The following is an 11138-nucleotide window of genomic DNA, read 5'->3' on the forward strand; positions in this document are numbered from 1 at the left end:
TGTTGGGGTTGAGATGGTGGAGGCAGATCTCCCAGCAGTACAGGAGCCCGTGGAAGAAGTCGTCCGCTGGTAGCGCGATGCCGCGCTCGTGGAACGTGAGGAAGGAGACGATGTACCCCGGCGGCGGCACCGGCCTCGGCTCATTCTCGGGGACCCTCCACTCCTCCGCTGGAGTGAGGGCGGGCAACAGGCCCCGCTCGACGAGGTCGTTGAGTTGGGCGGCCGTGACAGAGGAACGGCCCCACGTAGCCATCTCCCGAGAAAGCTCGGCGGCGAGACGGAGTGCTGGAGCGACAGCAACGACGAGCGAAGGATGCCCGAGTCGGACCCAGAGAGCCGGGAGCAGGGAGCGAAAGCGAGGTCGCGGCGGCGAAGTGGGTCGCGGCGGTGAAGTGTCGAGGATGCTAAGATCTCTGGACCGCAAGAAGCACGGTGGCGGGCGCGACGCGGACGAAGGTGAGTACTACTTTTCCCCTCTTCCCCTTCGTTTTATAGACAAAAAACACCGGAGCGTGGTTGCCGCGGGTGAAACGGCACGGGAATCTCACACACGCCGCGTCTCGTCGCCATTAAGGCACCTGCACGATGTCCCGTCACACTGCCTAAACCTCGGGCTGCGGCCGCACGCGCCCGCTGAACGCGCCCCTTCCGAACGAGTGCGGGCGGTTCCCCTTTTCGGGGCGGGCCGCAAAGGTAAGTTTGGGCTCGGGGGCTCGCCCCCCGACGGCCCATTTCGCTTTGGGGTTCGAAGGCTGGCCCGCAAAGGGTACGACAGTCGCCCCAGGCCCACTCGAACGAGGGGCAGTCAGGGGAGGGCCCGCTAGCGGTCTCCGCCTCGGCACTCAATTGCCTAGGACTCTGCGAGCTGCGTCTGAATTTCAAGCCATTTACTCTGAGTACCTCCCTGGGAGGGGCATCAAGCCGCTCGGACCTAATCGAACGGTCCGAGTAGTCTCGCGAGTTGATGGTCGAAAGAGTGGGGTCGGACGCCAGCCGACCTATGTCGATCTTCAGTGGATGAAGATCGGGGCCCCACTCAGATAATCCGTTAGTAGTTCAATGAGCGCCACTCTTCGGCTAGCGAGGCAAAGGGTGGTACGAAGCTCAACCCCTCCACTTGACCGAGCAAGTGCGCGAGGGTGTAAAACGACTCAGACGGAATCCCTCGGGTGAACGAGGACGCTAGGACAACACGCCAAACAACAATGATGAGCCTCCGCAGGAGTGTACCACTTCTCTGAAGGCTCAGGGGCTACATCCTATAGGATGCGCTTGCGCGCATGTTATTTCTTTCCCGATTGAACGATGAGCCTCCACAGGAGTGAGTCAACTCCTCTGAAGGCTCGGGGACTACTGTTGCGGGTGTAGACCAGGGGCCCCCACAGAGGACGTAAAGGCCCACCGATGAAGTGTATACCGCTATAGCCCAAGAACGAAAGAGTCGCTATAGAGGGGAGTCCGTGGGCCTCGAGGCCCAGGATCGTGTGCCAAGCCGGTGGCCCGTTCGAGCCATCCCCGCTCGCCCGAGAAATCTCCGCCTCGCCCGAGCGATAGGCGCTCGCCTGAGCGATCTCCTCCTCACCCGAGCAATCTCCGCCACGCCCGAGCTATCTGGTTCGCTCCAGCTAACAATGCTCGCCTGATCATTAGGTTACCCCATGAACCTTGCGTGTGCTGCCTACGCGGTGTGGGACCCCCCACGTGAGGAATACGGGAGGCCGGGGTGTTACGCTGCACGTCGCCCCGGACGTCCATTGTACGCTGACAGAGCGGGACGCTCGAGGGCGGACGGCGCGCGTCGCCAACGCCGCTACCGTACATAGCCCACGATGCTACGGAACAGACGGTAGTGCCATATGCCTACCCCAGAGATACGTGGGTCACTGTAGCAGCCTCCAGGATGACGTCTCCCGTAATCCCCTCGCAAGCAGTAAGCTGGGATGGGACGCACCTGACCCCGGTTCTTTACTGTTGTAAGGATTGGGCCCTCCTTCGCATATAAAAGGAGGCCCCGTTCCCATGCGTAGCGCAATCGATCAGACCAACATACACGACATCACCTTCACACTAGAGCAACAAGTGGATTCACGCACACTTCTCGCACCAAGGCTTGAGCTCACGGCTCTCCCTTGCATCCATTGTACACCCCCCTTGAGCGCATTAACACGAAGAACACCACAACTGGATGTAGGGCACGTTGCCTGAACCAGTATAAACCCTCTGTGTCCACTGTGCTACCATCCAGCTCCCGACGTGCAATCCCCCGCCATATAAATTTACTAGCCGGTGGTTCCTTAATCCCTGACTCAAGCCCTATCCAATGGATCTAGTTTCATAATTTTAGGATCTTATTGGAAATTTGTTTAAATTTTGGATTTACATTCGATTTATTTGATGTTTTACTAACTTGGCATTTTATTGCGATTAGACAACGATCAAGCGCTTGACAAGAAAGGTGAAGACCCGAACTATGAGGAAGGACATGAAGAAGGCTGAGAAGTACGCAAGTCGTAACACTCCTTGGTCATATTGATCTCGTTTTATCACCACAATAACCTAGTAGAGCCGACTTACAAAATTATATATATGCATGCTTTTAATGTAAAGTATATGCGTGTGCTAGTTATGACCTTGCTTGAATTGTCCTTACATTTATGATTGAATTATTCTGACCTTGGAACTCTAGGTTACCCCGCTCAAATAATATTTAATTGACTAGATGATTCCCTAATTAGTAGATTTATGCTTAGGTCTTTTCTCTTCGGAGAAACCTTGAGTTGGGTACACACATACTTCAATCACAACTTTTTTAAAAAAAAAATGCGTGTGTCTTGGTAGTGTGTGTGTGTGAGTAAAACTTGGGTGGGATGGTGATAATAAGATTTGGGTGGAATGAAAAGTTGTTTTGGTGGGGGCGAGTAAGGGCCTCATGTTAGTGGGTTACCTTGGGCATGTACTGAAGAGGTACTGCTGGGAGACACTTGCCTCAGTCATATAAGGACCTGTTCATGGTGACATTCAACATTTCAACCTAGCGATACTCGTACAACCACACGTCACAAACGGGAATGGCCTAATTCACTTTTCACCGACTTAGTTTTGTACTCACCCGGAGGCCAGCGGTGGCAACGGGAATCCAGGAGCAGACCCAGGAATGTGAGTACTGTGGTCCAGCCATAAAATGAATTTGAAATACGATATGCATGCAATAGTTGTTGAAAGTCATGGCCCCTAGTAGTGTCGTTGTGGGTGGATATCTACAATGTTTGGTTGGGCACAGACTTTGTTTGGCGCGCTCCATTGGTAGCTCTGTTGGATGTGTTGCCTCTATTGTGTGGGTAAAGTGTACACACTCTACAAAGTTAAAGATATCCGGATAACCATGGTCCGCGGTCAAGGATGTGCTATGGTCAGGTCCCACAATTAGTTCTGGTGTGAGTATTCCTTGGCTTGTGTGTTTAGGGCTGGTGCCTTGGTTTTCAAAGATGCCGGATGTGAGTCATGAGCTGATTGTCTGCCAGGATAGAATAAAACTTGGGAATGCGGGATGGATTTATTGTCCCCCAAGGTCAACAAAATAAAACTTGACAAAACCTAGTTTTAGAAAGCTGTTTTTCCAACTGCTTTTTTACAAACAAACCCTTGCATCAAAATCAAGCTTTTCCACAAAATAAAATCCAAGCCCATCCTTGGTTATAACCCTATGCATGGTTTCCCTCTTTTGTTTGTGTTAGGGCTTACAGAGTACGTTTGTGTTCATATATCTACTGTATTTTTTTTTCCATATGAAACTCCTAAGTATGACTAGATCAACCCTGAGGATGTCAATTAAGGCATGTAGGGCTACGTCTGAACTACATCTTTTCCACTGTGGTTCTCTCTATTGTTTTCTCAGTGTTCCCTCATGTATGTAGGTCTATTTGCCATTTTATGTAAGACTATATAAGGCGGTCAGTGGGCTCCCCACCATCAATCCACAAACCCACAGAGGACATAGGGTATTACACCATCTTGGTGGCCCGAAGCTCTCTAAATCTCGTGTCTATGTGTGCTTTGTGACCATCATGTTGCAATCTCGTCGTTCCTCAGTCTACAAATCGACTACCCAAGTATCCCTGAAGCTGGCTGTCCAACATAAGAATTCGACACCAATGATGTAAGAATCCTTTTGTATTAATAAAGTGTGACATTGTATGATTTTTGTTGGCATTCTATAAAATTATACGTATCAGCTACTGATCTAGGGACTGATATGGAAGGCACAATGGACCCTATAGTTGGGTCTAACAGACTTCTAAGTTCTAACCTTAGTTTAGGTTTTTGGTGAGTTGCGATTGGAAATCTAAAGACATAGCAGTTTGAATTTTACTACTTAATTGGTTCAAGAATTCAGATCTGTGTATGCTTTATTGGTCAAACAGTAGATGCGGTCAAGCTATGACCAAATTGCAAACAAATATGTATACAAATGCATCATGGTATGCTTTATGGGTGAAAATGCACCGTAGTGACACAGGGTGTCACATAGAGCATAAAAATATAATAACACATGTACGATACTTGAATTAACACATACAATGTACTTGAAATTACAAGTGAAATCTTGCTCTTATTACAGGGAACCATATACCTGATCATTTAGAGGAAAGCCACACACACATCTAGATCAAAGAACACAGGAACAGCCATATGCCCCATATGCTCAAAGAATACACACTTATATGTACTCAAGACATACAAGCAACATGCTGTGCACCCCTTGAGGAAAGCCGCACACAAGAACCAAGGAAAATCCAAATCGATACATGAGCATAGGCACAGCTTAGCTGTTATACTCAAGTGTGCCGCATACATGCAGCCTCATGGTGGCACAGATGATTGCATGGATGCAGGTACGCAACACATGTACGTGCACAGTTTATTCCAGGCACATCCGTCATAAGAATCACACACACACACACACACACACACACAAACATGCACATGATACATAAGCTGCTAATAATCATGAAAAATCCGTGATGATTGGATGGACGAAGGATAATGGATACCTTTAGCACCGACCCTTCTTCATGATCCAGGAGATAGTTGGAAACCTTGCATCATCTTCGTATTCATCATCATCTCCCAAGCTTTCTTTTGCTTGGTCTTGTTGATCTGGCTTCTTGTTTATAAGAACAGGCCTATTTTCATGTGACTTAATGTCTGTTATCACCTGATGAGGGACAAGATCTTCACTGAGTTCAATTTCCTTTAATTTCTTAAGGTTGTTGATACCAGAGAGAGACTCAATCTTATTAAGGGACCAGATGATCTTCTTAAGATTAGGATCAGATCTGTCAGTGAAGCTGGCCTTGGTGATATTAGAACACTTGACAATAAGAATCTTGAGCATTGGGAACTGATCTTTGTTGAAGATAAGCTCGCTTTCATCATAGGACTTGTCCAAGAGCACCAGACATGACATATTTGGCTTGCTACCGAGGATATGTAGATCACTTTGCTTCAGCAAGGTATCATAGAGTGTCACCTTGGTAATTTGATTAGCATGTTCAAATAGTGTAAGAAGGAGCTTATTGTGCTTCAACTCGACCTCCTTCAGTTTCGGGAGCTTGTCAACTCTACGGAGAGACTTTATGTCGGTGCAGGATAAGATGATCTTCTCAAGCTCAGGAAGTGCTCCTTCTTCAAATACGATGTCAGTCATGTTGGGGCCCTCAACAAGAAAGAATTTAAGCTGTTGGAATTGATCCTTCTTGAATGTGAAATTGCTATGAGTGTATGCCTTGCGCCGGAGCCTCAGATGGCGTAAGGTAGGCACCTTAACAAGGCAATTCAGAATTTCCTGGCTCAGGCAAGTGCTACTCAGAGTTACCTTCATAAGTTCATTGCAACTTTCATTGGCCAACAATGGTAGAAGTTCCACCTTCTTTGTGGTTCCACTAAGTCTTAGACTCTTAAGATGCCTGGAAGATTGTGTCAAGCGTTTCTGCGTATTATTATCTAGTGGTTTCATGGGTGGAGTACCTTCGCTTCTGTTTTCAGTTTCAGTTATAGTGATTGAAATGGATTGGAGGCAATCTTTCAGGTCACTGGCCACTCGAAGGAAATTTCTGAGATGAGCTTCCTTGTCGTCGATAACCACACCAAGCTTCCTTAGCTGCCATAGCTTTCTAATGTCTTTTATCTCATCTCCATTTCGTGAAGCCTTCACATTTGACAGTACCTCCATATTTTCCATTTTCTTGATCTTGCTAGGGATCCGGACACTACTAGTGAATAGTGGATTGTTCTTTGTAGCGGGCACACCCGTGTCATGACTGCTAGTACTTGAATCAGGAAGACCAGCTAACATACGCCAAAGTTTTAGGAGTAGGACATCTCTTGTTTCATCATCAGGCACGTTGGTTTGCCGGATATCCAAAACCTCCAGCTCATGGAGGTTGTTGATTTCATTAGGTAGATGGGTAATATTTGTTCCCCTTAGGCTCAAATACTTGAGAAGTAATAAGTTTCTGCAGATGTTCTTGAGGTAATGATGGTCACTACTCAACCAAGCACAACCTTCTAGATCTAGCAACTTTATCAATTGCACTTGAGGTATTTTAGGGAGCTTCTTGAAGAACCTTTTTAGGTTATCAGAGGCACGGAGTCGGAGACCACCAAAGATGGAGAAGTGATGAGCCCATTGCTTGGACAGGCGTGGATCCAGAATGTGCTCCTTATAGGTGATCTTGGTGATAAATCCGTGGACTTCCTCCCCTACCACACAACTCTTGACCTTTCCTCCAGCACTAATAACACCAGGCAAAATAAGCAATCGGTTGATGAGATTTTCAAAGCATTGGTCACCATGACGCACTGCAGTTTGCCAATCTTTCTTAGTTATCAGCCCTTCTGTAACCCATCGTCCTATTATGGTTGATCTCTGGATGTTGTAACATTGAGGAAAGATGGCTAGATACAATAGACAGGTCTTTTGTTCTCTAGGCATGTCATTGTAGGAGAACTTGAATATCTTCTTGCTGTTGGTGGCCCAATGGTTCTTTGAATCCTCAAGGTTGTCATGCAACATGTCCAGTTCTTCACTCTTCCTGTTGGGATTACAGTACAAAGCATGTGTGAACATCTTCATGCAGAACTCATTTGGATCACACTTTTGCAAGATTTTGAGAATCTTGGAACTGTATTTGCTATGATCATTCACCCGCTGCCCTACAAACTGGAGGATAGTATCATGGTAGCGACCAACAAGGGAATAAGTTATGGGCTCCCTAGGTGGATAGCAAAAATTTTTAGCCCTCTCTCTATCCTTTGTGGTGGTTATGATCACTGCACCAGCAACAGAATCCACCAAAAGGCTCAAAGCGTTTCTGATTTCTTCCCATTTGGATATATAGTTCCTATTATCATTGAGGATAACAAAGACCCTTTTATCTTTCAGATGTCCTTTTATCTTGTCCACGATCCCTTTGACCAGCAGCTGCTCTGTAATATTCTTCTTGATTTTGTTCATCTTCTTGTTGGCCTCTTCAATGGCACTTCTGATTTGTTGACCCTGTTTACTTGTGTCAAATTTTTCCATAGACACAGATGTATCCTCTTCTTTGTTTTGATGCTTGCCCATTGTAGAATTTGTACCTTCTTGTTTATTCCTATTGTCTGCATTCTCTGATGGTAGTTTGGCTTCTGGTATGTCTTGCCCCAGCTGCGGCTTGCTTTTGCTAGTTGTGTATATCGTCTCCTGTAGGATGGCTTCATATTGGGGAAGATCAAGACGAATTGGGGTGTCATCTTCTTCCATATATTTTTTAAGCTCTTTTGCCATTCTCTTGGTAATTTTTTTCTTGTCCCCTTCTAATATACGCCTAGCTTTGCCCCTTGCACTGTCTATCTCTTCTGCAGATCCTTTAGATTCGACTTCAACTTGGCCATGGCTAGGTGAATTGAGGAGAAGCAAAGCCATGAGGGGTATGCCTTCGACTTCAACTTGGCCATGGCTAGGTGAATTGAGGAGAAGCAAAGCCATGAGGGGTATGCCTAAGGTTCCAATGAATCTCTCGCCCTCAATGTTCAACTGCTTGGGCTTTATTTCTTTAATCTTGCTTTGGATTTGTTTAATCTTGGTGACTACATTCATTTTTTTAATCTTTCCCATGATTTCTATAAGCACATTCCCTTTACCTTCGCCAACTTGCCAACCATCAGAAGTAGAACTATCGGCATCACTTGAGTCTTCATCCTCCTCGTCCTCATTGTCATCCTCCTCTTCCTCGTCATCCTCGTCATCCTCCTCCTCTTCTTCATCATCAACGATACCATCAATATCGTTGTCAGCATTGCCTTGCGGTTCCTCCTTGGCTTGATCTGTGCCTTCTTGCTGGGATGGCGGTTTGCTACTATCGAGCTCCCGCAGGATGTAGTAGAGAATATCAAAGGGTCGCAGCATGAGAAAATAGAGGTGAACCTTGGGAAGGTCAACCAAGATCGTCCTGTGCTCGAACAGGGCTCCCATGGCAACCGAATTATCATGGGCAACATTGCGCGCATCCTCTTTGTTCAGTGTCACAATGGCGATGGACGGCATCCCTGATCTCGCCTTCTTGGCTTTGGGCTCCATCACAAGCTTGAGCCAGTCGGCTAGCTTATCGGTGCAGTAGTCCTCTAAGTGCAAGGCTCCAGAGCTATTCGACGGGGATCAGAACTGTCGGCCAGTACAGCCGCTTCAATGTGAAGGTCGTCGTCGTCTTCCTCCTCTGCGGCCAGAAGCCTGGCAGCAGCAGCTTCAGTTGACGGTGGTGCTGCGGAGGTCCCCGCCGCCTTCCCGGGGATGTCCACGCCGTACCTGAACCGCCGCTCGCCAACGTCGCGTGCCCTCTCTTTGAGCTCGCGAAGCCGGATGGCCGCCTTGTGCTGGGCGATAACCTTGTGCAGCAGCCAGAAAGCCCACCAGAGGTAGCTCCAGCGACCGCCCCTGGCTTGGTACACCGCCGGGTCGCCACGCTGGAGGAAGAGGTCGAGGCAGTTGCGGCAGTCGTGGGCGAGGTCCCGGACCTGCCTCATCCAGGTGCGCACCTGCTCGTCGTGCCCGCCGACGGGCGGCGCCGTCCGGGCCAGGTGCTCCAGGAAGCTCTGCATGCTCTCCATTTCCTCCTTGATGAACTCGACGTCGATCCCGACGCGGCTGAGCAGCAGGGCCTCATTGCGGAGGAGGCCCAGCAGCGAGCTCACGGCGCCTGACGCGAGCTCAGCCATGTCGGCGGCTGCGGTGGCGCGGGCGCCGGCGCCGGCGCACACCTCCCCTCTTCTCCTCTCCTCCCCCCTGCTCCGCCTAGCTCACTGGATAATTATTTACTAGGTAGATAATCCGGTTAGCGCCAATAGCTAGGACGGACACAAGCCAACAACGCATTATATATGCATTCGTTTCTTCAAGAACAGCTAGTGCTACCTCTGTGTCTTAGCTTTGTTTCAATAAATGGCGCAAGCTATCGCAATGCTTTGGCCTAGCTTCAATGCACGGCGATACTCGCTCTTTCTTTTCCTTAGGCACGCAATGCAAGCATGGCATTATTCCACTAAAAGGATTATATTCTTTGCTTCATAGTACTCCGGAACCCCTTTACTGCTACTTTGAATCCTTTCACCGCTTTGCTTGCGGATGTGTTCTCGCATCTATTCCACAGTCTGTCTCTGTCTCGCAAAGACTCCAATCCCCTATAGAACATAGCTGGCACACATGAACAAAATACTGAATTAGCCGCCTTAGGTTATCGCTCAAATCAAAACTCAAAGGTCATATCCGATCCCTTGAACCTGTTTTTCTTTTACACTTTGATCTAGTACTCACTTCGGTACCCTAAAGCAAGTCGTTTTGAAGTTGCCTAAGTCAAACATTTTAAACTTTCGCTACAAATAAATTCTTTTGTGTTGTATTGCTTAGCTTATTCGTGACGAGTAGACAAGAAGCCATTCGAAGACTTCCAAGATCAAAACTTTAAAGAATTTGAGCAGCAGCAAGTGACAGAGAAAATCAAGTACAGAGATCATATTTCATCCCAATAACATTTATTTTGCACTTGCATGTATTAAATTGATGAGTACTTATTATCCTATTTGAATAGTCTGCCTGGCCTCCGTCGGCGGCTCCGGCGCGGCTGCTGCGACTGCGACCGCCGGCGACGGGAAGACGCGCAGCCGCATCTCTGAATTCTGATCAGGCCGGCCTGTGTACTGTGTAGTGTAGTGTAGAACTGGGTCGGACCAGGCGACTTGGCTATCTTGTAGCTCAATCTGGATCTTGTAGGACTGCAGGGCGATCTCCATGGCATCCCACGATCGACTCCAGCACGTTTAGGATGCTGCAGCTTGCCTGAAGCCCTGAATTATGTTTTTTTTTCCCGTGATGATCTGGATCTGCTGCGATGCCTTGCCTGTAAACGATTAAACAAGCAAATAAACAACGTCTTGTATGGGCCGCAAAAACCAGTGCAAAGGTCTGATCCGTTTGACGCCCAACTCCGGAACGGATAACCATCGCATGTTTACGGCCCAATATTGGGCAGCTAGGTTCCCCAAAATCTTATATATTTTTCGAAAGATTTTTTCTTCCTCACCTTCCAATATTTAAGATTCGTACAAATCATATCATCCGTTGGATCCTCTCAACCCTAACCTTCTTCCTCCTCGTGCCTTTTCCTCGTTATGCGCCGCCGCCGCCCATGAGACCGCTCGTCCGCCTGGCAGCCGTCGTCACGAGCGCCCACACATCCGCCGCGGCGTGCTGCTGCTGCTCATCGCCGCGCGCTGCATGCTGCTGCTCGCCGTCGCGGCTTGCTGCTGCGTGCTGCTGCTTGCCGCCGCCGCGCGCTTGCTGCTGCTGCGTGCTGCTGGAGAAGAAATTTTCAACATTTTTATTTTAGTATTTTCAACATTTTATGTTTCCAATTTCAACATTTTGTCTTTACAGATTCAATATTTTGAAAGCCAAATGTTGAACATGTTTAACAAAATATTGAGATAATCCGACTAAAATGTTGAACATGTTTGCAGTAGATAATTAGACCAAAGTGGGCTTTAAAGATGAAGGTCTTATCTATCTTCCAGAAGATAGATAGGAGCCCCCGCTAGGTTCCCGT

General features: G+C 48.0%; 1 pseudogene; it reads right to left on the reverse strand.

Annotated features, from left to right (window-relative positions):
• Positions 1–4960: 4960 nt before the first annotated feature.
• On the reverse strand, positions 4961–9450 carry LOC120712776 (annotated as a pseudogene).
• Positions 9451–11138: the final 1688 nt, after the last annotated feature.

Source organism: Panicum virgatum, chromosome 1K (genome assembly GCF_016808335.1).
Source record: "Panicum virgatum strain AP13 chromosome 1K, P.virgatum_v5, whole genome shotgun sequence".
Taxonomy (NCBI): domain Eukaryota; kingdom Viridiplantae; phylum Streptophyta; class Magnoliopsida; order Poales; family Poaceae; genus Panicum; species Panicum virgatum.